Source organism: Marmota monax, unplaced genomic scaffold (assembly GCF_021218885.2).
Source record: "Marmota monax isolate L192 unplaced genomic scaffold, Marmota_monax_Labrador192_F-V1.1 WCK01_AAM20220418_F8-fsc00071, whole genome shotgun sequence".
In the NCBI taxonomy this organism is placed as follows: Eukaryota; Metazoa; Chordata; class Mammalia; order Rodentia; family Sciuridae; genus Marmota; species Marmota monax.
In genome coordinates this window covers 6,699,007-6,721,119 of record NW_026695217.1, presented here as the reverse complement: position 1 = coordinate 6,721,119, position 22,113 = coordinate 6,699,007, and the positions used below count along the sequence as shown (strand labels likewise).

Below are 22,113 nucleotides of genomic sequence, written 5' to 3'. Positions count from 1 at the left end.
TTTATCTTTCAAATAAACAATTTAGAAAGAAAGATGCCAGTGTTTAAAAATATCAATAAAATAATATATGAACCAAAATTTGCATTTACCAGACGAAAATGCTGCACTCCTGATTCATACTCTGTTTCACTGTGTTAAATTTTTAACATAAACAAAATCCCCAAGCAGTGACAGAATGAGAGAATTGAAGTGGTTTGGGTCTTTGTCTTTGCATTTCTGTGCTATCATTCTCCTTTTAAGTCTGCAAAATTGTTTATCTGTCCTTTGAGAGATTCTTCTCATGTACAAATTTCATGTGTGTACACACATGTAAGTACATGTAAATGCTACCTTTTAAAATATTTTAAGTGTTCTGCAACTTGCTTACTTACTTGAACACTGCATGTTGGACATTGTATGATATGTCCTCTATTAGATCATACACTGATCCAACTTCTTATTGTTGATAACTGCATAATATTCCATTCAATTTTGATACACCCACTTTAAAAAAAAAGAATATGTTGTATTGAGAAGGTGGACAGATGAACTATCTATAAAGTGAGGAGAGAAAGTTCCAGTCTATTATGAATTTACTCTCAAAATGAGCCATGTCACTGAGCAAGCACGGACTGGGGGCCAGCTGTTTTCCACAGAGAATGCAACTTCTCCTGAAGGATAAGTAAGTAATCAAAAGGCACCACAGAGCTCATTTATTTTCTTAAAACTCAGCAGCTCAACAGTAACTGTATCAATTGTTTAGAACTTAGAACAAATTCTTTTTCATGGAGAGGGAAATCCTCTCACAGATACTAACCCCTTGTTGCATGGCGATGATAAACAGTAGTCTCCGAGGCTGGTTGGTTTTTCTCATCTTTAAATTCTCTAACTGTGTCATCACTGGCCCCAGGGAAGGCGCCTGTCCCCACTCTGCCCCGACTCTGCCCCGGAAGCCTCTGTGGAGGCTGTCTCTGGAGTGCCTTCTCCTGCCTCTCCCACTGTCTAAACTACGAGCATTCACCAAAGCTATTGGGTCAACTCCCTATTTTGAAACGGGCTGGCCAAGTTGAAGGGTGGGTTTCTATAACAAATCCAAGTCTCCCCGGGGATTCCTGCCCTCGAATGCCAGTCCAGTACCAGCTCCCCTGGAAGACAAAAAGAACATCGTGTGGACAGCCTCAGCCCAGGTCCCACAGAGGAGCGCTGGCCACACACCCACCAACGTCCAAAGCTCCACCTGATCCAGGGAGCTGCAGGTTCAGGGTGTCGGCACCTCCTTTTCCAAATAGGAAAACTAAGGTCCAGCAAGGGGAGGGGGTGAAGTGCTGGGGGCCTCACAGCTAGTAAGCAGAAGGACCCTGCTTGCACCCAGCCAGCTCAGCTCTGGATCTGCACCTTGGATAATTCGAAGTCGAGCATGACCACTAATCCCCGACACTCCAGGATGGGGAGGCTTTTCAAGTTTATTGGATTTTTCTCCCTTAGTTGAGGGATTTGAGCAGCAAGACTCTGGCAAGAAAGATGGACTTTCGGTTCTCTTCATGAGACTACCTAAGAATGCGTCAGAGAGGGACACAGGAGTGACCCAGTGGCTCTTCCTCCTCGCCAGGCGTGACATCCCCCGTGCACCCTTCCCACAAACACTGCTGAGCACGTGTGTACACCATATGCCCACCCCCAGGAAACTCCCCACTTCCATTCTACACAGAGCCACCAAGAAAACTACCCCACTAAGAGACAGCAGGACACACGCAGGCTCGCCTGGGTCTTTAGTGGACGAGCCTTCAATGTGGAAAAACATCTGGCTGTCCCCACAAGTAGGAGACAGAAGGAGCCCCGTCCAATTAATGACACGCTTCCTCCCTGCAAATTCTCTCCCCAGCAAGGATGCACTTGGCCTGGGGGTTGTCTAGCCTCTTGCAGTGCTGGCCTAGCAGTTTTCTGCAGGGTGTTGGCCCTGGCCTCTTTTATTTCCTCAACTGCTCACCCCAAAGCACAGCCACCTCCAGAAAGGTTGGCACTTCCCAAGTACAGAATCCCAAGTTTCTGAAGCCATCTGGCAGTTCCAGCACTCAACTTTTCAGGACCGACACAGCGAGCTGGGCTTCTGCTACTCCAGGGATGCTCTCATATTCTGGAGACTGGAACCTCAAGCTTTGGAACTCAGACCCGTTTCCTTCCTAAACTCCCCTCCCAGCTGGCCTCCAGCAAGCCTCCTCCACAGGGGCCCCAGCAGGAGCAGCCCCAGTGCCTCATGGCTGGATCACTGCATGCAGTCACGTAGAGACCACAGCTGCTGCCTGGGCGAGCGACGGCCAAGAAGAGTTCAGCCTGAGATAAAAAGTTGAGGCCTGAAGGGGGTTTCAGGCCTTCTTTGCTTCCCTTCCCCTCAAGGGATCCATGTAACGGCTGAGACTTTCCCCCTCCTGGGGGGCGAGGGGGAGGGGGCTGCTGCAGTGTTTTGTGCCCCATTTACTCAGAACCCCCTGCAGACTCCAGAGCACCACAGGGGCTTCCCTGAGAGGAGGAAAGGCAAGGTCCCCTCCTCGGCTGTCTTCTGGATGACACCACCTCTGCTCCGCCCCTGTGGTGGCCGCCCTTCCCTCCTTCAAGCTCTGAGGCCACTTTCTCCAAGGCCAACCTTTCCTGGCCAGGTACCTTGGACGGAAACCCCTGCTGCTGCAATGGTCCAGGAATAATGTCCTCCCTTGGGTGCCTCCACGGAGCCTGCAGTGTCCTTCCCCCTGCACCCAGGTCATCAGAGCTGGTCCATGAGCCCCTCATCGTCACCAGGCTGCAAATCGCCTCTTTTGAAGAGCTGGTTCTGTGCCCACTAGGCTGCTCTTGGAGGCCTCCTGAGGAAACTGAGGCATAGAGAGTTGAAACGGCTTAGCCAGGGCCACTCGGGCAGCAGAGGTGAAAAGCCAGACCTGGGTGCTCCTGACCTACCTCTTCGCCCCACGCCACCATACCTCCGGGCAAAGGTTGAGAGGGGCTTGCTCTTTAGAAATGGAGCCTATGTATACTAAGGTGGAGGTGGCAGGTCAGGGGGTGGGCTTTGGGCATCTCTACAGATGCACCCACAGCCTGGTTTCTATTCACGGCTCTTCCCAAACACACCTTCTATATCCAAGTCGCTCAGCAGTGACCAAGAGACAGCGTAGCCCACGAATCACAGATCCCTGTGCCCAGCGAGTGCTGTGAACCTGGCTTCAAAGGAGGATTCCTGTCTCAGCCTCACAGCTGAGCCCCCATGAGGCCCATCCTCATCTTCCCCACCCTTCCAGGGCCTTGGGCCCTCCGTGTATGCCATGTCCAAGACAGCAGCCATTCACCACAGTGACCGGCAAGCACACGGTTCAAACTGAGACGTGCCCTAAGAGCAAAATACCAGATTTCAAAGACAGCCGGGGGGAAAGAATGTCAGACATTCTTAGTTATAAGTTTTATGTTGACTACTAAGGAAAATTGCAATATTCAGATGTGTAGATATAAATAAAACCTAAGGCTAAAATTAATTTCACTAGCTGCTGCTTCTTCTTCTTCTTCTTCTTCTTCTTCTTCTTCTTCTTCTTCTTCTTCTTCTTCTTCTTCTTTTTTCCTAATGTGGCTAGTAGGGAATTTGAAATGACACACGTGCTCTGCATTACCTTGCTCCTGGACAGTGCTGCTTTGGAGTCTTTGCTCTCCATAAGGAGCAGGATCACTCTCCATCACCCAGGATTTGCCGGCAGACACTCACAAAGCACCAGGATGAAGTCAGGGGGCCTTGCTGGCTCTCGGGCAGACAGGCTCCTGCTCCTGGGCTTGCCTTGTCCAGGGTTTGTCTGCTCCTACAGAGACACAGAACCACTTTCACTGAGGCAGAATCACATTCCTTGGAGATATTTTGGAGAGACAGGTTGGGAGGACTTCACAGAGCAGAAAGAATGTCCCGGATCTCAAGTTGGGGTCTCTAACCTGACCTATAACCCAAATAACGGCGGCTTTTGAGAGGGAGATCCACAGCTTCTCTGAGATGATTACACAAGCACCCATGGTCCAGGACTGTGGGGCAAGCTGCACCAACTCCAGGACCAGGCACCTTCCAACTAGTTACTCTGCCAAAAAACCAAGTCCTGACACCAACTGCACAGCCATACCAGCCAGAAAGGCAGGGGGAGGCTGGGCGTGGTGGTGCACACCTGTAATCCCAGAAGCTCAGGAGGCTGAGGCAGGAGGATTGTGAGTTCAAAGCCAGCCTCAGCAGAAGCAAGGCGCTAAGCAACTCAGTGAGATCCTTTCTCTAAATAGGGCTGGAGATGTGGCTCAGTGGTGAGTGCCCCTGAATTCAATCCCCGGTAAAGAAAGGAAGGAGGGAGGGAAGGAAGGAAGGAAGGAAGGAAGGAAGGAAGGAAGGAAGGAAGGAAGGAAGGAGTCCCCAGTCACATGGTCCACCAGGCAGAGAAGAAGACCTCACTTTTAGCTGTGTGTCCAACAAAACCTCAGGGCTTTTGGACCACCAGAATCAGAGATATGGGGAATCAGCTCACGTTCTCTACTGCTGAGGTGGACGTCATAGGTAGGTAGAATCTAGTAGGTGGAGAAAAGCGGGGAGATACCAGGCTGCCCCAATGGTGGTAGCTCCACACCTCGGTGGAACAAGGCCTCGAGAGTCAGCATGGCCAGGGGTGTGAGGGAGCCATCTGGGGGTGGAGAATGGCCATCCTCTAGAAAGTGCTTCTTAACAGCCAGAAGCATGATCTAGCTTCCTGAGCTGCTTCTGGAGAGCAGCTAAACATTCCTCTCAAAGCTCCGGGAACCTCCTTCTCCAGGAAGAGAGTAGATTGGGAGTCAGGGGCCAAAGTGCAATGAAGGCCCCTGAGCCTGTGCAGGAAAGGGCTGGAGGGGAAGAAGAAGGCCCTAGGGTCAAAAAGGGAGGCTGCTCAAGGCTGGGCACTACAAAGACCCCGCCAGGAACAAGCTGAATGGTCGAGAAGACCAGGAACTGCTGTCTCACTGCCAGCCTGGGTATGCCAGCCAGACTGTGAGTCTCTCCAACGAACTCATCTCTGAGCCCCTGTTACACCTACAGAGACTTCCATGACCTATGGGTTTCTTGTCTGTCCCTCTCACCAGAATGTGACACCCATTGGACTGAGGCTTGCCCTGCTGACTCTTGCATTCCCAACACATGGAATAGTGCCTGTCGCAGAGCAAGCACACAATACATATTAGTTAGATGAATAAATGAATGATTGGCATCACAATACAGCAGTTTCATAGCACCCATGAAGATACCTGAGAATACGATGCTCTGGTGACAAATTACTACCAAAATTGGTGGCAGACACAGTGATAACAGCAATCTCTGTGCAATACTTCACCATTGGCCCGTGTTCTCAGCAGGACGTTCTCCATTTACAAATGAAGGCCCTGACACTCAGCCAAGCTGCTGCACCTAAGGCCACCGGGGAGGAAGACACAAACCAGGATTCACACACATGTCTTCCCAGCTCCACAAGCCTGTTCTTTCTACCCAATCTCTGGACTCTGGATCAGCCATAGATAAGCCCACATCAGAGGCAGCAAGGTCTCTAGTGCAGGTGTTGAGAAAATGGGTCTTCCTAAGGAGAAAGACAAACTGGTCTTCACCAAAACTTGAGCAGGAGCCAGGTGCCATCGCAGGTGCTTTCTGTCTGCTGCCCCCCTTCATCTTCATGGTGACCCCATGAGACTATCACTTATTTCCATATGGGAGTTAGTAGAACTCTGAAATTGCCTTTGCTGGTCTCTAGATGCCAGATCACTGAACCACCAGAGAGGAATCGGGTAATCCCAGTGTTTGGAGCTGGCGGGAGCAGCTGGAATAAGAGGGAGACAGATGTGTTCCAGCCAAGAAAAAACCTGTGGTGGGTAAACAATGCCGGATCTTTAGTAGGGGATTTAATTTCTCCATATGCATTTTTCTTATATTAAAAATGGTTTCAGCACTAACCCCTCCACCCTCAGTGGCACGGTATACATGCTGCGCTAACATCTGGAAATAGTTGGTGGTATTACAAACAAATAGTTAAAGAGTTCACCCAGATAATCAGAGACAAATTTGACTCTAACTCAGATTCAAAACAGCACATAGCGAGTGAGCCCTGGGCTCCACGCTACACTACCCTCCTCTGTAGCAAAACGAACATGGCTGGTTCTGCTTCCTGGGCCTGGAAGATGTGCGATCATCAATCTGTTTCCCACTGCCAGGCTCAGTGCAATTCAGCAGACACCAGGCCACAGGAGCCCAGGCTGGGCAGGACCCTTCATGAGACAGGGTAGTGACCGAGAAAAACTGGAGGAGGCTCAGTCCAGGGAGCCGGGGGCAATCGGAGGACAGATGGGGGCGAGGGTTGGGAAAGGTCTAGGACTGAAGGACAGCACCAATGACTAGGCTCCAAGTGTTGGAGCCAGGCCATCAAGAGGACCAGCAACTGCTCAGGGGCTGGGTCATGGAAGCCCAGGAAGCCACAGTCAGGACACAGGCCAGGCTCCCAGTGCTAGGTAAGACACTTGCTCAAGGCTACCAATGGAGTCAAGCTAGACAGGCACACTGAATGCAGATCCCCACGGGACTGAACACACTCACAGACCCGGCACCACAGCCTGGACCTCCTTGCCTACTGTGGCTGGACTGTCCCCTTCCTTGTGTGTCCCTTGCCTCCAGAAGCCCAAGCTTCATCCACGCATCACCTGCTCCCTGCTTCAGCTCACCTCAATGGACCCCATCGGCTACTCCCAAGGTGGATGGAGATCACAGTGTCACTGGGGCCCTCCCATTGCTACCACTAGACTGATGATCTCCCAAGGAACACACCTGCCATGTCCACAGCCCAGTGGTACCAGGGCAGCCGGCGGGTTGCCAAGAGACCAGAGAAACCATGCTGCAGTTCATGGTCATGTCAGTGCCACATGAGGGAAGAGTCCAACCGTGGCTCCTCCTCTCTAGGGCTTGGTAAACAGACATAAAAAAGCTGGCAGGTCAAAGTGACCTGAGTAATGCTGGTGATGTGGCCTCACAGCAAAGAGCTTGGGACAGGAGACCCCCTCTGAGGAGGTGCATCTTCACTCAGACCCAAAGCCAAAGGGCTACTATTGCCTTGGCAAAAGCAAGATACAGAAGAGCAGGGGCTGAGCCAGTTGAGGATCTTCGCCATCCACAGTGACCATGTTTAAAGGGAGGGCGGCTGACCCCACTGGCTGGCTTGTGGCGTGTGGAGGTAACTATGTGGGACATTGCTCTGTACTCCCATCCAAGCCCAGGGCTCCCCGCCTGTACCAGGGAGCACCTTCCTGTCCTGCACAAGCATCCACTGGCGGTGATGATGCCAGCTGCCCCCCTCTAGACTGCCCCATCCTGATCCCACCTCCATCACACAGGGACCAGCAGACAAGTCACTCAGAGTCTCCCAGCTCCCTCCCTTCACCCCAGAGGCGAGAACACAGCCCTGCCTTCTATGGCTGCCTTGGATGCCCGAGGCCTGTGTGCCCAGGACTAGAATGCAGTGTGCCCTGCACATCAGCGGCTGCCCTGGCTTTGGATTTGTTCACTCCCCGGTGGATTTACGCAGTGTCCTACATTGCCTCTCTGGCCCGCCGCACACATAAGGGCTTAGACAGAAGCAGACACAGCTAAAAACCAGCTCCAGCCCTGCGAGGCCCAGCCTATGGGCACATACTCATGCATGGAGGTCCTGTGCAATGGCCGAAACGGAGCGTCCAGGCCGGGGACGGAGGGGCCTTGAATGAATACAAGCATTTCATCTTCAGGTGGAATCTGCTCAAACAGGAGCACATTGCCCCTCCTTTACCCACAGCCTTTGCTTCCCCCACCCTCAGGGTCCACCTGGAGTCCAGAAGGCAGTGAGGGCTCAGAGCGAGGATGGTCCCTCGTTGGCATCCTACTGGCTGGGCTCTGCAGAGGCAGCTCTGCTTTCTGCATTCTGAGTCCACAGCATGAGAACAGAGGCAGGTTCAGCTGGCCTTCTTTAATAAAACAAAATAGGCTCAGCCACAGTAAGTTGGAAACTGCCCTCTGGGGAGCAGCTGCCCGCCTCTGACACACTCCCTTGAGACTCACGCTTTTAAAAGGAGATTTAAAATCCACTGATAGTAAATGCACTCTTCAATCACATCGCCACAGACTAGGCCAGAGAGTCGCCATGACGGACTCATGGCCCTGCTGCGGGTCTCCTCCCTTCCCCCCTTGGCCCCTAGGTCGTAACCAGCTTTCTCGGGTTTGGGGTGGTTGCTGCTGATTTGGTTTGGGTTTTTCCAGGCATTTAGGTGATGCCTGCCCTTTTCCCTGCATCATGGACTGCCTGGTGCCACTTAACACGAGGAAGCCAATCACAATGCACCACCACCAACTGGCCCCACTTCTAGCAAAAGCTAAGGTGGACCAGCCTCGCCCCTGTCCCAAGAGTGCCAGGCCCAAGCCTCTGGTCACCATCCCATTCTGCACAAGAGGGAGTAAGAAGAAAGACACACCAGGCCTTCCCCAAATCAGCTATGGCAAGGACTGCTGGTGGCCAGACAAAGCCAGACCACTGCTCCCCAGAGCAAGGCCTTTTCCCTGGGCACATGCCACCCAGAGAAAAGATGGCATTCCCAGCCTCCTTTGCACCACGGGAGAAGCTAACAGATGGTGGGGTATACACAGAAGGTCCTGTGGCTGCATGTTGAGCTGCTTCTTTGTCACCCCCCTCCCACTGGCCTGAAATGTGGAGTCTCCTTCTTGGTTTCCCTAGGTTGCCAAGGCTGGCCTGGAACTTGCCATCCTCCTGCCTCGGCCTCCGAGTCACTGGAATGACAGGCGTGGCCACCATGCCTGGCTCATATGCCTGCTACTTATGGAGCAGTCGCTCCCCACTGAAAGCCTGGCACAAGAGGATGAGACCACACCCAAGGATGGGCAGAGCAGTGTATGGAAGGAGCCAGGTCCCCGAGGGCTTAGTGGCTGCTCTGGACTTGGTCTATGTGAGGAAATAAACTCCTCTCATGATATTTTGGATTATACTGGGTCATCTGTACTTGGAATTGAATCCCCCCCTTTATTAGAACAGTCTATCCTGAGACAACGTCACCATTGAAGGTGGTTGGACTCAGCAGTGTCTCAAGTGGGAACCTAACTGTCCAGGTCATCTCCAGGGAGAACTTCAGCGGCTTTGAAAGAGCAGAGCCGGGTTCACCTCTTCTGTCAGTTGTGAGGACTCCATGCCAGGCTCCAGGCAGTTCTAGTGACATGCCACAGTGGACAGACGGAAGCTTGCAGGCTCACAGGGAAAAGTCACCAGGAGCAGGTGGGATGGGTGCCATGGGGCAGAGCCAGGGCTGCGGCCTGGAGTGCTGTCGTGCCTGCGTCCACCATCCTGCTCCCACCAGATCCCTCACAGGAGTGCAGAGGCGTTTGTGGGATGCACAAGGGCTCGTGCAACCAAGGCGGATGTGTGCACAAGAGGGGCACAGGCTCTGCAGACGCTCACACCACCCGCTGCTGGGCACCTCCACACCAGGACTCCTGACTCCTCCTTCACCTCATCCAAGGGACAGCCCAGGCACAGGGCAGCTCCCTGTGGAGGTCACCAATATCTCTTGTGACAGACATGGCCACTGTAGTTCCATTAGCACTACCTTGCTCTGTCCTCCCCACCCCAGCTGCCTACCTGCTGGCCACGCTCAGGCCTAGCCCATGGATGGGAGCAGTGGCCCTCCTCAGACCTCTCCAACAGTCATTCCCTGTGGCCTTATGTCCACACCTCCTTCCTAGCCCCAAGCCCCCTCCTGAGCCTGACCCGTGCTCCCCACAAATGTCCACTGGTCACTCTTGGCAGTCCCGCTACTCTGCTTCCCTCTTCAGATCCGCACAATCCCAGAATCAGTGCTATGAACTTCCAGGAAAGGCTACTGATTGTTCCAGATAAAGAGGGCTAAAGAGACAAGATAAGCAAATCCCCTGGGGCAATCGTGGCCCTGGGACATCTGGGCAGCCATAACTATGGGCCCCGAAGAGACGACAGGATTGCAGGTGAAGAGAGCATGGAGTTACCTGGGGGCTGCAATGCCTACAGCTGGACCTCAAGCTGCCCAGACAAAGCTACCAGTAATGTCTCTGCCCAGAAGAGGAGGAAACCTGCGCCTCTAAATAGTCTTGCAACTTTCCTGAGGTAGGACTTTTCTCCAAAATAGAAAGTAAAGAAAAAAGGAAAAGATTATAAAACTTAGAGAAAATGAGAAGGCGCCCAGGGCCAGGCACAAAGGTGTCACTGGGAGAGGCATGTGGGCTCTGGCAGGTCCCCAGGCACAGTGACACCCTGCTCCGTGCCTGTTCCTCGTGCCGCAGCACTGGAGACTGCAGGGCAACCTACCAAGAGCTGCACCCAGCCCTTTCAACTTTTATCCCATGACAAGGTCTCCCTAGGTTGCCGAGGCTGGCCTGGAACTTGCCATCCTCCTACCTCGGCCTCCGAGTCACCGGGATGTCAGGCGTGGCCACCATGCCTGGCTCATATGCCTGCTACTTATGGAGCAGTCGCTCCCCACTGAAAGCCTGAAGTGGACACATTAGAGGAGCAGCTGGTGCTCCACAGGAGCCCAATAAAGCATCTGTTCCCCAGCAGCCCCACTTCTCTCCGCCACAAATACCCTGCAGTTCTGCTCCCTGCTATTCCCAGACACATTTGCATGAAGATGGGCCTGGTTCATGAAGAGCTGACCTCTCCTGCTGTTGACCACCGGCCAGAAGACACAGCCCCTACTGGTGACCGGGATGGAGTGGCACCCACTGACGCCTGCAGGTGAGGGGCCCCATAGAGACAGGGCGAAGCCTTGAGAAGGGTGCAGGTGTCCGGAGCCTCTGCTCCTCCGCCTGTGCCAACAAGACCAAGTCAGCACAACACGCTGAGTGGACTGGGGAGGCTCTGTGGGCCTTGGGAGGGCTGCTGTCAACTGGACAGGCAATGTCTCAGATGGCCTTGAAGGACCTTTTTCCCCTGAAACTTCCTGACCCTTCTTGTAAAATAGTTTTAATTGTCACCTAGTAATTGTACATGATTACCAGGTGCAGGGTGATATTTCAACATCCTCAGTGTGGAAGGTGCAGGTCAGGGTGTTTGGCATGTCTGTCACCGGAAACATTGATCATTTCTTTGTGTCAGGAACATTCAAAATCTTTCTTTACTAGCCATTTTGAAACGTTCCATACATTGCTACCAACAATAGTTACCTACCTGCTTTGGAATCTAGAAGTCGTTCCTCCCCTAGGGCTGCGTGCCTGTACCCAGGAACTACCCTCTCCATGTTCCTCCTCCCCAGCATGTCCCCAGATGCCACAGCCACTACTCTGCCCTCCACTTCTGAGACCACCTTCCAGCTCCCACCTGGAAGTGAGAACATGCAGTGAGAGTTTCATCTCTTCAGTCTTTCAGGTTTGAAGTCCCCCAGGGCAGGCACAACAACCACATCCCAGCTACTTGGGACACTGTGGGTCTGGAGACTGGAAGCAGAGACCACAGCGCTGGCTTGCTGGTTCCTAGTGGGGACCTCCTTCCCTGCTCACAAAGGGCCACCTTCTCCCTCAGTCCTTGCTTAGTGGAGAGAGAGAGCTCTCTCTGTCCCTTCTCAGAAGGGCACTAATTCTATTGGATCGGGGCTCACCCTAATGACCTCCTTTATCCTTGAGCATCATGACAAAGGCCCTTTCTCCAAATACAGTCACACTGGGGGTTGGGGCGAAGGGGTCACAAACATCCAGTCCTTGGCAAATGACAGGCCTGCTTTCCCTGAGGTCCCCTAGCCCTTCTTTTGCTTCCTCCTCTCAGCTACCTTGGCCCCCTGATCCTCATCTCATGCCAAATGAAGTCCATGGTGCCACCCGCTGCTGTTGACAAAGGGCCCACCTCCTGTCGAGGGGATGGGGAACCAGGCCAAGGCAGGTGAGGCATGAAGTGTGTGAGTCACTCCCACAGAGCGCAGCCCCAAGGGAAGGACTGAGTGTGAAGGCCACACCTCTCAGTCCTCAGTGGGAGCGCCCCATGCCACTCCACGGTGCTCTCTAGGATTCCGAAGGGCTGCTCGGCACAGCAACCTCACATGTGAGTGCCATTCAGTCCACCCGTCCATTGTTGTGTGCCCAACAATCAGATGTTTCCCCTGGACCCGTCATGCACTTCCTTTGTACTGAGCAAGTGTTGTTCAGTGGGCAGCCCTGATTGTCCTGGAAACGGGCGCCTTGGGGGGCTGGGGGCCTTGATTACTTTGGCCCGATTCCTTTATTATGCTGGGAGCTCCTTCTTCCCGTGTGTGTAGATGGGAAGTCTCAGAACCCAGCAGGTGGTGTGGGAGACCCTGGCCTCGACCAGCCTCAGGATGCCCTAGCAAGGCTGGAACCTGGGGTCCTGGAAGAGGCCAAGGGGAGGGAAGAGCAGGGGCAGGGCTCCTGGGAAAGCCACAGCAGTGACGCCATGGCCATGGGGACCTTGCCGGCTGCCTGGTGCTCTGGAGGCGGGTGTATTGAGTTCCAAATGCAATGCAGGGGCCTCTGGCCTTCCTCTGGTCGGTGCAGGCTCTGGCCCCTTCCTTCCTGTCCCCTGACTGGCCCTCCCTCCTGGCAGGCCCTTCCTCTCTCAGGGCATGTCAGCCTTCAATGGAAGAATGGCCATTGTTCCCTCCCTGAGGAAGGCAGGCCTTCCTCTCCTGGCCCCTCCATATCCTGTTACTGGTTTCCAGGCTCCTCTGCAGAGCAGGCAGCCTTTCCCCACCTGAGAGCCTGAAGCACTTCCTGCCTCACACTTCTTCCCACCCTCTTTGTCCTGGAGCCCGCTGGCCTCCCTCTCGGCCTCCCATCTCCTGTCTGCCTGGCCACGGGACTCCCTTTGTGCCTCCGCCTGGCATAGCCCTCACTTCTGACTTTCCTGGGCAGCTCGCCTCCTCCTCCCTCACCTTCATGCTCACTACTCCCTGGGCATTTTCCCTGGGACCTGGTGGGAGAAGATACACAGGGAATTCCCTCCCAGCACCCTTCATCCTCCTAGGCGGGTGTCACCTGGGACTCAGACCACAGAGAACTGCCACTCCCCTGGGAGCAGGCAGCGGTCTCCCAAGACCTCCAGCAGAGGCTCCTAGCATGGACCCCCAAGGCCACCTACTTGCTGCCTGCTGCCCCTCCCTGCAGGAACCACGTCCCCAAGTTGACTCACACCTGGTCAAGCACGGGTGCTCCCCACCCCAGGCATGGAGCTGTCAGACATGAGGGTGGATCCGGACCCTCCTCCACACCAGATGCAGTTTCCACTCAACCTTCTGGGACCTCTGTTCCTTCTAACCCTGAAAAACTCTACCGGGATCGTTTCTGTCCTGCCAGCCGCTCTCCTCCATGACCTCGCAGTAAGCGCACTCGCAGAACATCCAGAATAGAGCCGTAGGCACCGAGGCCCGCTGCCCCAGGCAGCCTAGTCCCCGTCACCATCACCAGGACACAGAGCCACATACTTGCCTCTAGGAGTTTGCCATGTGGTCTCCCTGCAATTAAGAAATGTCCTAACAACCCACGCTTTACCCTGTCTCAGAGGAAATCAGGAGTATGTCTGCACCTCAGTGGGCAGGTGGCCTGGGAGGAGGTGGTGCTCCCCTACACGGTGTCCTCAGCAACACGGCTGCCACCTGGGGACATGGGACAACATGGGTTCACCCTCCTGCAGCTTTTGCCTTCAGCGGGACATGCTCCTGCCTGCACCCCTGGGCGAGGGTCCCTTATCTGGCACTCTACTGCTCCTTGCTCTTCAGCCCTCACCCTGCCATTTGCTGCTGCCACAGCCACCTTCGCCCACCCAGCGCTCACCTGGAGCCACGGTCCTCTCCAGTTTCTCCAGCACAGCGGGGCCTGCAGCAGCCCTGGAAGAGGTCCCTGCCCCCTCCTGCCCTGCACCCTGTTCATAACAGTCCTCTCAGCTGAGCAGCTGGATACACAGGGGTCTTCACCCTGAACCCACAGACTGGGGCCAAGGTAGGTGACACCATCTTCCCAAGAGAGAGCAACACTGGGTGGGCAACAAGGCAGTGGTCACAGGGGCCATCTGAGGCCAGCTCCTTTCACCTTCTACCTCTGCTGGGGGCACTTGCATCAAGCTCCAGATGGGAGTCCAGGTGCCAGATAACCTGGTCTCTCCCTGTTCCATGGCCTGGGAAGATGGTGGCCCCCTGAGACCTGTGGGCAGGCCTGTTCCCCATCCTGCGGGAGCCTGGTCCACTCCTGATGTGACAGCTGCATCACTCACGGCTACAGTGAGCATTGAGAGAGAAGATGCGTCGACCGTGCATGGAACAGGGGCAGGAGGGCAGCAGGTGCTCGAAGGTGAGCACCTAGTAGGCCACCGTTGCTCATCCTCGAGGTCACGGCAAGACACACAGATATGAGCACTGAATGCCAAAGCACACGTGAAGCTTGACGTACTCTCTTGTTATTATCAGGCCATGACTAACCACCAGTCTGGGGCAGGTGACCTAGATGGTTCAGGGGACCTCAACCCCTGAGCAAACGCTGACATCTTGCCGAGTTCCTGGATCTACCAGGATTTTCTTTTCAAGAGCAAAGTCCAAAGTCGAATTGCCAGGAGTTGCCTAATTAGTGAGGTATGGTGACAGGAAGTTTTGGGATCTTTTGCACTTTGATCCTCCAGTCCCTGAAAGGGATAAAAGTCCACTCACCCTCTGGACCTGGGTCCCTGGGAGCCCCTCACCCAACTGACCCACCTCTGTCCTCTTTCCCTTCCACCCAAGGTGTGGGATGTGATACTTGGACTTCCTAGGAAACCCGGCTGGGACCTCAGCTGGCACCCACATACCCAAAAACTGTGTGCATGCCTCTGGGGTTCTCTCCTGTCCTTGCCCAGAGCCAGGGCTGTCCCCGGCTAGGTCTCTGTGAGCCGGAGGCCTTGAGACCAAGCCCCAGGTCAGAGAATACACTGGCTGGAAGACATCTTAGGAGAAATGAACCCGTGGCCTCTCAATGAGGCCAGAACCAGAGAGCACCTGAGGATTAACGGGACAGTGCAGAAGGCTTCACGGCCATTGAGAGATCCTGGGTAAAGTGGGCTGGACACGTGCTAACCTCCAACAGTACAGGGTGCACAGGACCATGTGACCTGGCAGCGCCAGCTCCAAGATGACACCTGAGAGCAGAGCAGGGAGGGAGTGGGAAGCAGGCCCCAGGTGGGCTCCGCCGTCCACGGCTGCTCATCACACACCTGGCACAGCTTTTGGGGTTCACAGGAAAATGTGTTCTAAACAAAGCAAAGTGTGCCTCTGGGTTATGTTTTTCCACCTTTTTCTGATCTGGTCCCTGCTGGTTGTTTCCCTTGGTTGCAAATTTCCTCTTCAGCTTAGCTCTCTGCTTCCTAGATGAGGACTTGGCCACTATCTTGCTTCAAGATATCCACACCTATTGCTCAAACTCTGACAGCAAAGCTTTATCAAAACAAGAGACACAGGTTCCAGCCTCTGCCTAGAAACAACACCAGCCAGGCCCGCGCCCTTGCAGAACAGCCTCAGATTTAACCCGTGGCTCAGAGGCTGAGGCAGCCACTGGAAGCTAATGCCCACTCCCTGCTTTGGGGGAGAGGCAAGGCCTGGGCCCATGTGCCCACAGCTCAGCATCCTGAGGCAGAACAGGCCTCTTCTCCCTTCATCGAAGCCCCTTGTGGACCAACCTTATGTCTTGACTGTTCTTTGTGTCTCTAGAGCCAAGCATAGTGTCTGTACACAGAAAGTGCCTAATAAATGTTTAGGAAAATAGGTGAGAGGAGAAAGAAGAAGAAAAGGGAGAAAGGGAAGGAAAGGAGGGAATAGAAAAGACAACAGAATGAACTAGAAAGTGCCCCAGCGCCAGTATCCGCTGTGAGAGGTGTGCACCTCAGTGGGCAGCACTTAGGCCCTTCAAGGGCGGCCCAGTGTGTGAACTGTCAGCATAACTGGAGCCCCCAGCGTCTTCTTGAAATGACTGGGGGGTGTAAACTGAGTAAGGCCCCATGCTAGGCTCTGGGAAAAAGAAAAGGAGCAAGAACATGTTCCCATCCTTCAGAGGCTCAGAGGGAAAATCTGGGTAGTAAGAAATTGCAAAATCTGACCAAAAACGTGAGGTTTTATCGGAACACCAAGGCATCCACCTACAGCTACAGTGACCACATGGCTAGTTAGGACAGAGACCCACAGCCCACAAGGTAGGAAATGCTTACTATCTGGCTCTTCACAGAGAATGTGCAAATGCCATGCTCCAGGTGGTAAGCCCCAGGAAGGCAAGCCTCTGCCTGTCCACCTGTCAGCACCATGCTGGGCCCATCAGTGCATCCTCGAGGCCTAGAAGCTCTGGGGTCAGCCTCACTAGGATAAGAACCGCTCCTGACCTGGTGTGTGCCTTTTTCCCCAAGCAATTGCAGCCGGTCAAGGGAGAGGCCACATCACCTCTAGCAGGACCAGCAGCCTCAGCATAGACCCCTGGAACTCATTTCTGGGATCAGCCCTAGATGCAGGGCTCTCCATCCTGCATCCTTCAGAGGGACTGAAGCCACAGACCCTCTCAAGAAGTGAGGCAGGCTTCGTGTGTGACATCGCATATGCAGCATCCGCACCATAAGGCAGTATCCTCAGCTTCCAGCAGAGGAGATGTTGCCCTTCAGCTAGGACAGTGAGAGCTTCATGGACCAGCAATGGTCTTGGTGAGTGTGTCCAAATGACCTCAAAATCCTTTTGTCCTCCTGCTCTGGACACCTAGTGACCATCATGGGACCAGAAGCCTGAGGACAGAGGACTGGCCACGCTGGCCCTGGCAGGTCAGTAGAGTGTGAGGACACACTTTCCCAAGGTGCCCGAACTCGGGCCTGTGACTGCCTCAGACTGGGGCCTTTCCTACAGTGGGCTTCTCTCAAATGGAGAAGAACTATGTGAGCACACCCCACAAACCTCCCCTCCCCATCCACGTGTCCATAGCTTCCGCCACTGTGAGCTGGTGGGCATGAGACAGAATGCCAATCAGCTACGCCCAGGATGCTGGCCTAGCTCTGGGAGCACGTGGTGGTGCTTGCGCAGCCCGTATCCAGCGAGTGTCATGCTGCTTCTGTTCCTGCCAGAGTATGTGCTGCACAAAAAGCTTGATGAGTTAGTCAAACTGTCGGAACGGTAGGGAACAGGTGCTCACAGGGAGGCGGAAGCCCAGTCTTCACCTTCAGAGGGCGCAGGGCGAAGGAAAGAGTGTCCCTTCAACAGCCAGCCTGTGAACAGCACTGCCAGGAGAGCCAGACAGCCCAGGGCCACCTCTCCACCCTGACTGATTGGCTTCTGCTGGCTGTCGGGAGGGCTGGGGCGGGAAGCTGCTGTGTCCAGGCCTGGTGCTGTGGTCGGCTCGTTGCTGGGAGAGGGGGGATCTCAGGGTATGCAGCCAGCCGCAGGATTCATTTAGTTGGAAAAGATCTTGTGCGGAAAAAATGGGATGCATCCTACCACCCCCACCTGCATAGCCATCTTTAATCACCAGCCCAGAAACGCAACTGCCGCTGGGGGTGCACCCCGAAAAATCACCATCCTGAGAGCACTTGTTTAGGAGTCTGTGATGACAGAAATATAACCCCCTGATATCCCTTTACATAAGATGTGTCAAGGGGTTGGGGATGTGGCTCAAGCAGTAGCACGCTTGCCTGGCATGCGTGCGGCCCGGGTTCGATCCTCAACACCACATACAAACAAAGATGTTGTGTCCGCCGAAAACTAAAATAAATAAATAAATATTTAAAAAAAAAAGATGTGTCAAAATGCATTCCCCTGTCATGTAAAACTAGTTAGAACAAAAGAAAAAGTAGAAAGGAAGAAAATATAAACTCCTGAGCGGCCTGGGAAATCGCCTTGTCCCTCTACAGGGCATGAGGCCTGGGGGACAGTGTCAGGGGGCACAGGGGTGGCGTCAAGACTGCCCTGGGCCCTGGAGGGATCCAGAAGGCCCTTCTTCAGGCTCCCACTCTCCTGTTCTGAGAGGCTTTGGTCTCCACTGCGCTCACTAAGAAAAATGCCTTATGAGACTGAAATCGGCAGGTGGAGCAGGAGAAAGCCCCAGCTGTCACCCAGGGGCAGAGTGCTCCTCTCCTAGGTCCAGTTCCTCTGAGATGTTCCAGTGCATTGGGCAGTGTGGCTGCCCCTGGGCTTTCCCGGGGCCATGGCTCTGCTCCAGGCGCCCTCCCCAGAGGCCATCCACCTGCAGTCTCACCTCCTGCAGGGTCATCCTGCACAGAATCTATATGTCACCACAGTCCTGGCCACTCTGCTGCCTCCATGCCCCCAGGGCCAGCTGGCTACTGAATGTCACCACCCTGCAGTGCCACCAGTGCTGCCCAACAGGGACCCCTCCAGGCTTCCCCAGTGCTGCTGAAGCCTGGCTGGCTTCCCACCCACAGACCTGAAGCTTCCTTGCACCTCCAGAGTCAGCTCCAGAGACCTGGTGATTCCCCCACAGGGTGCTGCCCACTCAGGCCTCCCCTCCCCTCCTCATGCCCACTGCAGTCCACCATGCTGGGCCTCCATAACAGCATCTGTCGCTGTCCTCTGGCACCTCACTTCCACCTGTCCCTAACTTCCTCCTGGAATGTGGCTCACTCCTTAGTGAGCCCAGACCACCCCTCAGTCAACTTTCCAAGACTCCGTGCCCAGCCAGCCCACCTCTCTGACCTCCTCTTTTGCCATGCTCCAACACAAAGCCTCAGAGCCATCAGACTGGCCCTGGCCACTCAGTGAACGCCTGTCTCCCACACCTTCAATCCCACTGATTGCACTGGAAATGCCTCTCTTTCTAGGCGCCTGGTCAGTATCTCCCCATAGCCACCTCCAGGCCCACCTCCTGTGTAGCCCTTGTGGGCTCCGCAGTGGCTGTCTCTGCCTTCCAGAAGTCCCTTCATTCTGCATACCTAGCAAGGTGGCAGTCTAAGGCAGTAAGAGGTGGCTGCTTCCCGGACTTCCCAGACCTAGCCAAGGCTCCCATACCAGCTCATTTGCAAACTCAGAACGTTTCCCCCCTCAGGTGATCGTCAGCACATTTATAAAGTCTGAGATGAACAGTTGCCCCCAGAACAATGGGTGCCAACCTGCCTGGACCCTGCTGTCCAGGGGGCAGGATTGCTTCCCGCATGCTGAAACCAGCAAGCTGCGATCCTGTTTGAGACTCTTGTGTAGACTTTGTCTGTCTCTAGCTGAAGCAGTCTGAAAAAAATCAAAGAGCTTTTGATTTGCAAAACCAGGCTGTATGGAGAGAGATTTCCTTAGAATTCCATAGGATGAACCTCACACACCAAGAGCCAACCTGGGGTGATGGTTCATGCCACAGAGTTTGGGGGATGTCAGATGTTGATAGGGAAGAGTTATTTACCTACCCCAAAGCAGATCAGGAATCACCAGTGGACAGGAAGAAAGGAATGCACAGAGAATCAGGAATGTTTCCCCAGCTGTCCCCTCCCTGCCCTGGTCCCTCCCCAGTGAAACAACAGCAGGGGGAAGCACCAGGAAGCCTAGGAGCCCCAGGTGGGTGAGGGAGGAACAAGAAGGGCTTTACCCAAAACATCACTTGTCACTTGGTGATTTCTTCCTCCCTGGGAGTGAACCTCTGCCACCAGACCATAGCCAGCCTCTGGGGACAACGGGGCACACGTGCACACATCTTGGGCCTTAGGTGCTCTGTTGCAGGAACCCAGCCACACAACTTCCTCTTAGTACATGAGCCACTCTGAATCAACAGGGTCCCGTTCCAGGCCACCAGCCTGGGACAAAAAAGAGCACAGGTCCCTTGCTTGTTGGGAGGGAGGCAGTAAGCTGCCATATCTCACAGGAGCGTAGTGGGGCCAGTAGTCACACAAAGCGTAAGGATCGAATGGCTGCATGGAAGAGCTGGGTCTTGTGGGATCCCTGAGGAGTGAAGGAGGTGGGTGATGCCTCTTCATTCTCAGCCTTCCTGTGGCCAAGGAAAGGGAGAGAGGACTCCCGAACAGGACCAGCCAAAGCCTTCCCTTGGGACCCCCACCCAACACCCTGCCCCACAGAGTCCTGGCCACAGCAGTTGCTGATCTTGCCCACTCTCAGCTGGAAAGGAGCCCGGTCCTCTCAGAGGAGGTCACTCCCTGTCCCTGGGAGGGGACTGGTCCTGGCATCTGCACCACCCTAGGCCAGCCCCCCAACTCGGCCGTGGCCGCTGGCCCACCAGGCAGCATCTCCACCTCTCTGAGCCAGTCTCCTCCTCTGCCGGCAGGGTTTCTGTGAGAAGTGAAATGCAGTAGTATTGGGTCTATGGCACCTGTTCTGCCATGGACTCAATGTCTGTGTCACCCCAAGATTCATATGTTGAAACCTGGCCCCTCCCAATGTGTCGGTATTAGGAGGTGAGGTTTTTGGGAGCCAGACAGGTCACAGAGTGGAACCCTAAAATAGGACCCTTACATACATGAACCCAGAGAGCAGCCCCACTCACCTTCGCATGAGAGGACTCTGTTAGAAGGCGCCATCTGCACCCCAGAAAAGGGCCCTCACAGCCCCCAGCCCCTCTGGCATCCTGGTCCTACATGTCCAGCCTCCAGATTTTCAAGAAATGGATGTCTGTTGGGCAAGCTGCCAGGTCTTGAGCACCCCACCTCAGCAGCCTGAACCACTGTCCCTCCTTTAATAGGGACAGCCGGAGACAGAAAGCTTAGGGGAACCATGGAACTCAACCTCTGATGGGCTTTGCCTTCTGGGGTGTTGGGTCAGGGGCTCCCTGTAGCCCTCAGGCCCCTGGCAGGTGACTTCTCACCAGAGTCTGGTAGGCCTGGCTGATGGCCCTGTGCCCACTCAACCCCATGGGTTGCAGCTCCTCCCCAGGCTGTCCTGGCCAGGCTAGGGTCAGCAAGCAGCACCCACCTGGCTCCTCCAGGCAGATTCGTGTGGCAGTGAGGGCCAAGGGTCTGGGTGCCAACCCAGAAACAGCCCAGCATGCACCTGCAGGTCCCTGGGTGTGAGGTAACCACACCGTGCCCAAGGCCTTGCTGCAGCCTGCTTGAGCAAGTCCTCCAGCAGCCCTCCCCACCCAGCTAACCCTGGCTCCACAGCCCTCTGCACCATCCTCACAACAAGGCAGGAGCTGGGGTGGCAGCATGGGGACCCTGCCTGCATTCGGGATGGGATTCTCACCATGAGGGAGAGCACATGGGAGAAGATCCCTCTCGGTCTCTCTGTTGGGCTTCCCTGGCCATTCCTACCAGGGGCGAATAAGGAACACTTCCCTGTGGAGACGCTGGCCTCTGAGAGCACCTCAGCCCTTCCCAGGCTGCTAGCAGCTGGCTCCCAGTGCAACAGACCAGAAAGGCACATGTGGGGGAGGAAAAGGGAAGTGACCTGATACTCGTGCTGGTTTGGGTGCCTGGGTCTTCCCCGGAGCCTATACCCTTCCTCATCATTGTATACCCAGCCGCCCCCTATTGATGGAAACTTCAGAGGCATATACTGCAGATATAGGCTGAGGATGAGTCCGTGCAGGCCTGGCTGACCCCAGGATAGGAGACAAAGTGTGCACCACTGGCCCTTGACCCTGATGGCATGAGGCCAGCATCAGCCCCTCCTGTCCCCGCAGCCTACCTCTCAGCCCAGGCAGGGGCTCAGGACCCTGGAGCCTGCAGTGCCCCCAATGGGTGGGGCATGGAATTCAGCCTCCAGTCCCAAAGACAGGGACGGGTAACATAGGGTCAGAACCTTAGCCTGCCAAAGTAGCTACTCAGGCAGCTATAGTGTTAACACCAATCCCAAACCTCGTGGGTGCATATAAGTTGGGCGATGGTCTTGGAAACTGAACTTCGTTGTGGGCAATAGAAAATGAAAAAGTGATGGCGAGCAAGGAGTCTATGCCAGGGAGCCTCAAAGAAGGACAAGTCCCATGTCTCCCACGCACGCAGGGCATGCACAGGCCAGCTCCCAAAGGCCAGGCTCCCATTGCTCAGTCAGATCCACGTTCCCAACCAGTGATTCTCGGTCTGTTGAAAGCAACCCAGGAGTTTGGATCCCTGAAAGAGCAAAGAACATGTTGCAGCCACTTCTATTTTTAACTCAGTAAATAGGATG

The 22,113-nt window shown here is 54.7% G+C and overlaps 1 long non-coding RNA gene across 7 annotated transcripts in view; it reads right to left on the bottom strand.

Annotated features, from left to right (window-relative positions):
• Window positions 1-22,113, bottom strand: part of LOC124084758 (uncharacterized) — a 54,363-nt gene that overhangs the window by 10,080 nt on the left and 22,170 nt on the right. For 5 of the 7 annotated variants that reach the window (XR_006849215.2, XR_006849218.2, XR_006849219.2 and 2 more), the window contains one exon: window positions 3,630-3,812. This is a non-coding gene — a long non-coding RNA (uncharacterized LOC124084758). Of the gene's footprint in view, window positions 1-3,629; window positions 3,813-13,840; window positions 22,056-22,113 lie in introns of all 7 variants that reach the window. The other 2 variants (XR_009225650.1, XR_009225651.1) reach the window with 1 other exon arrangement.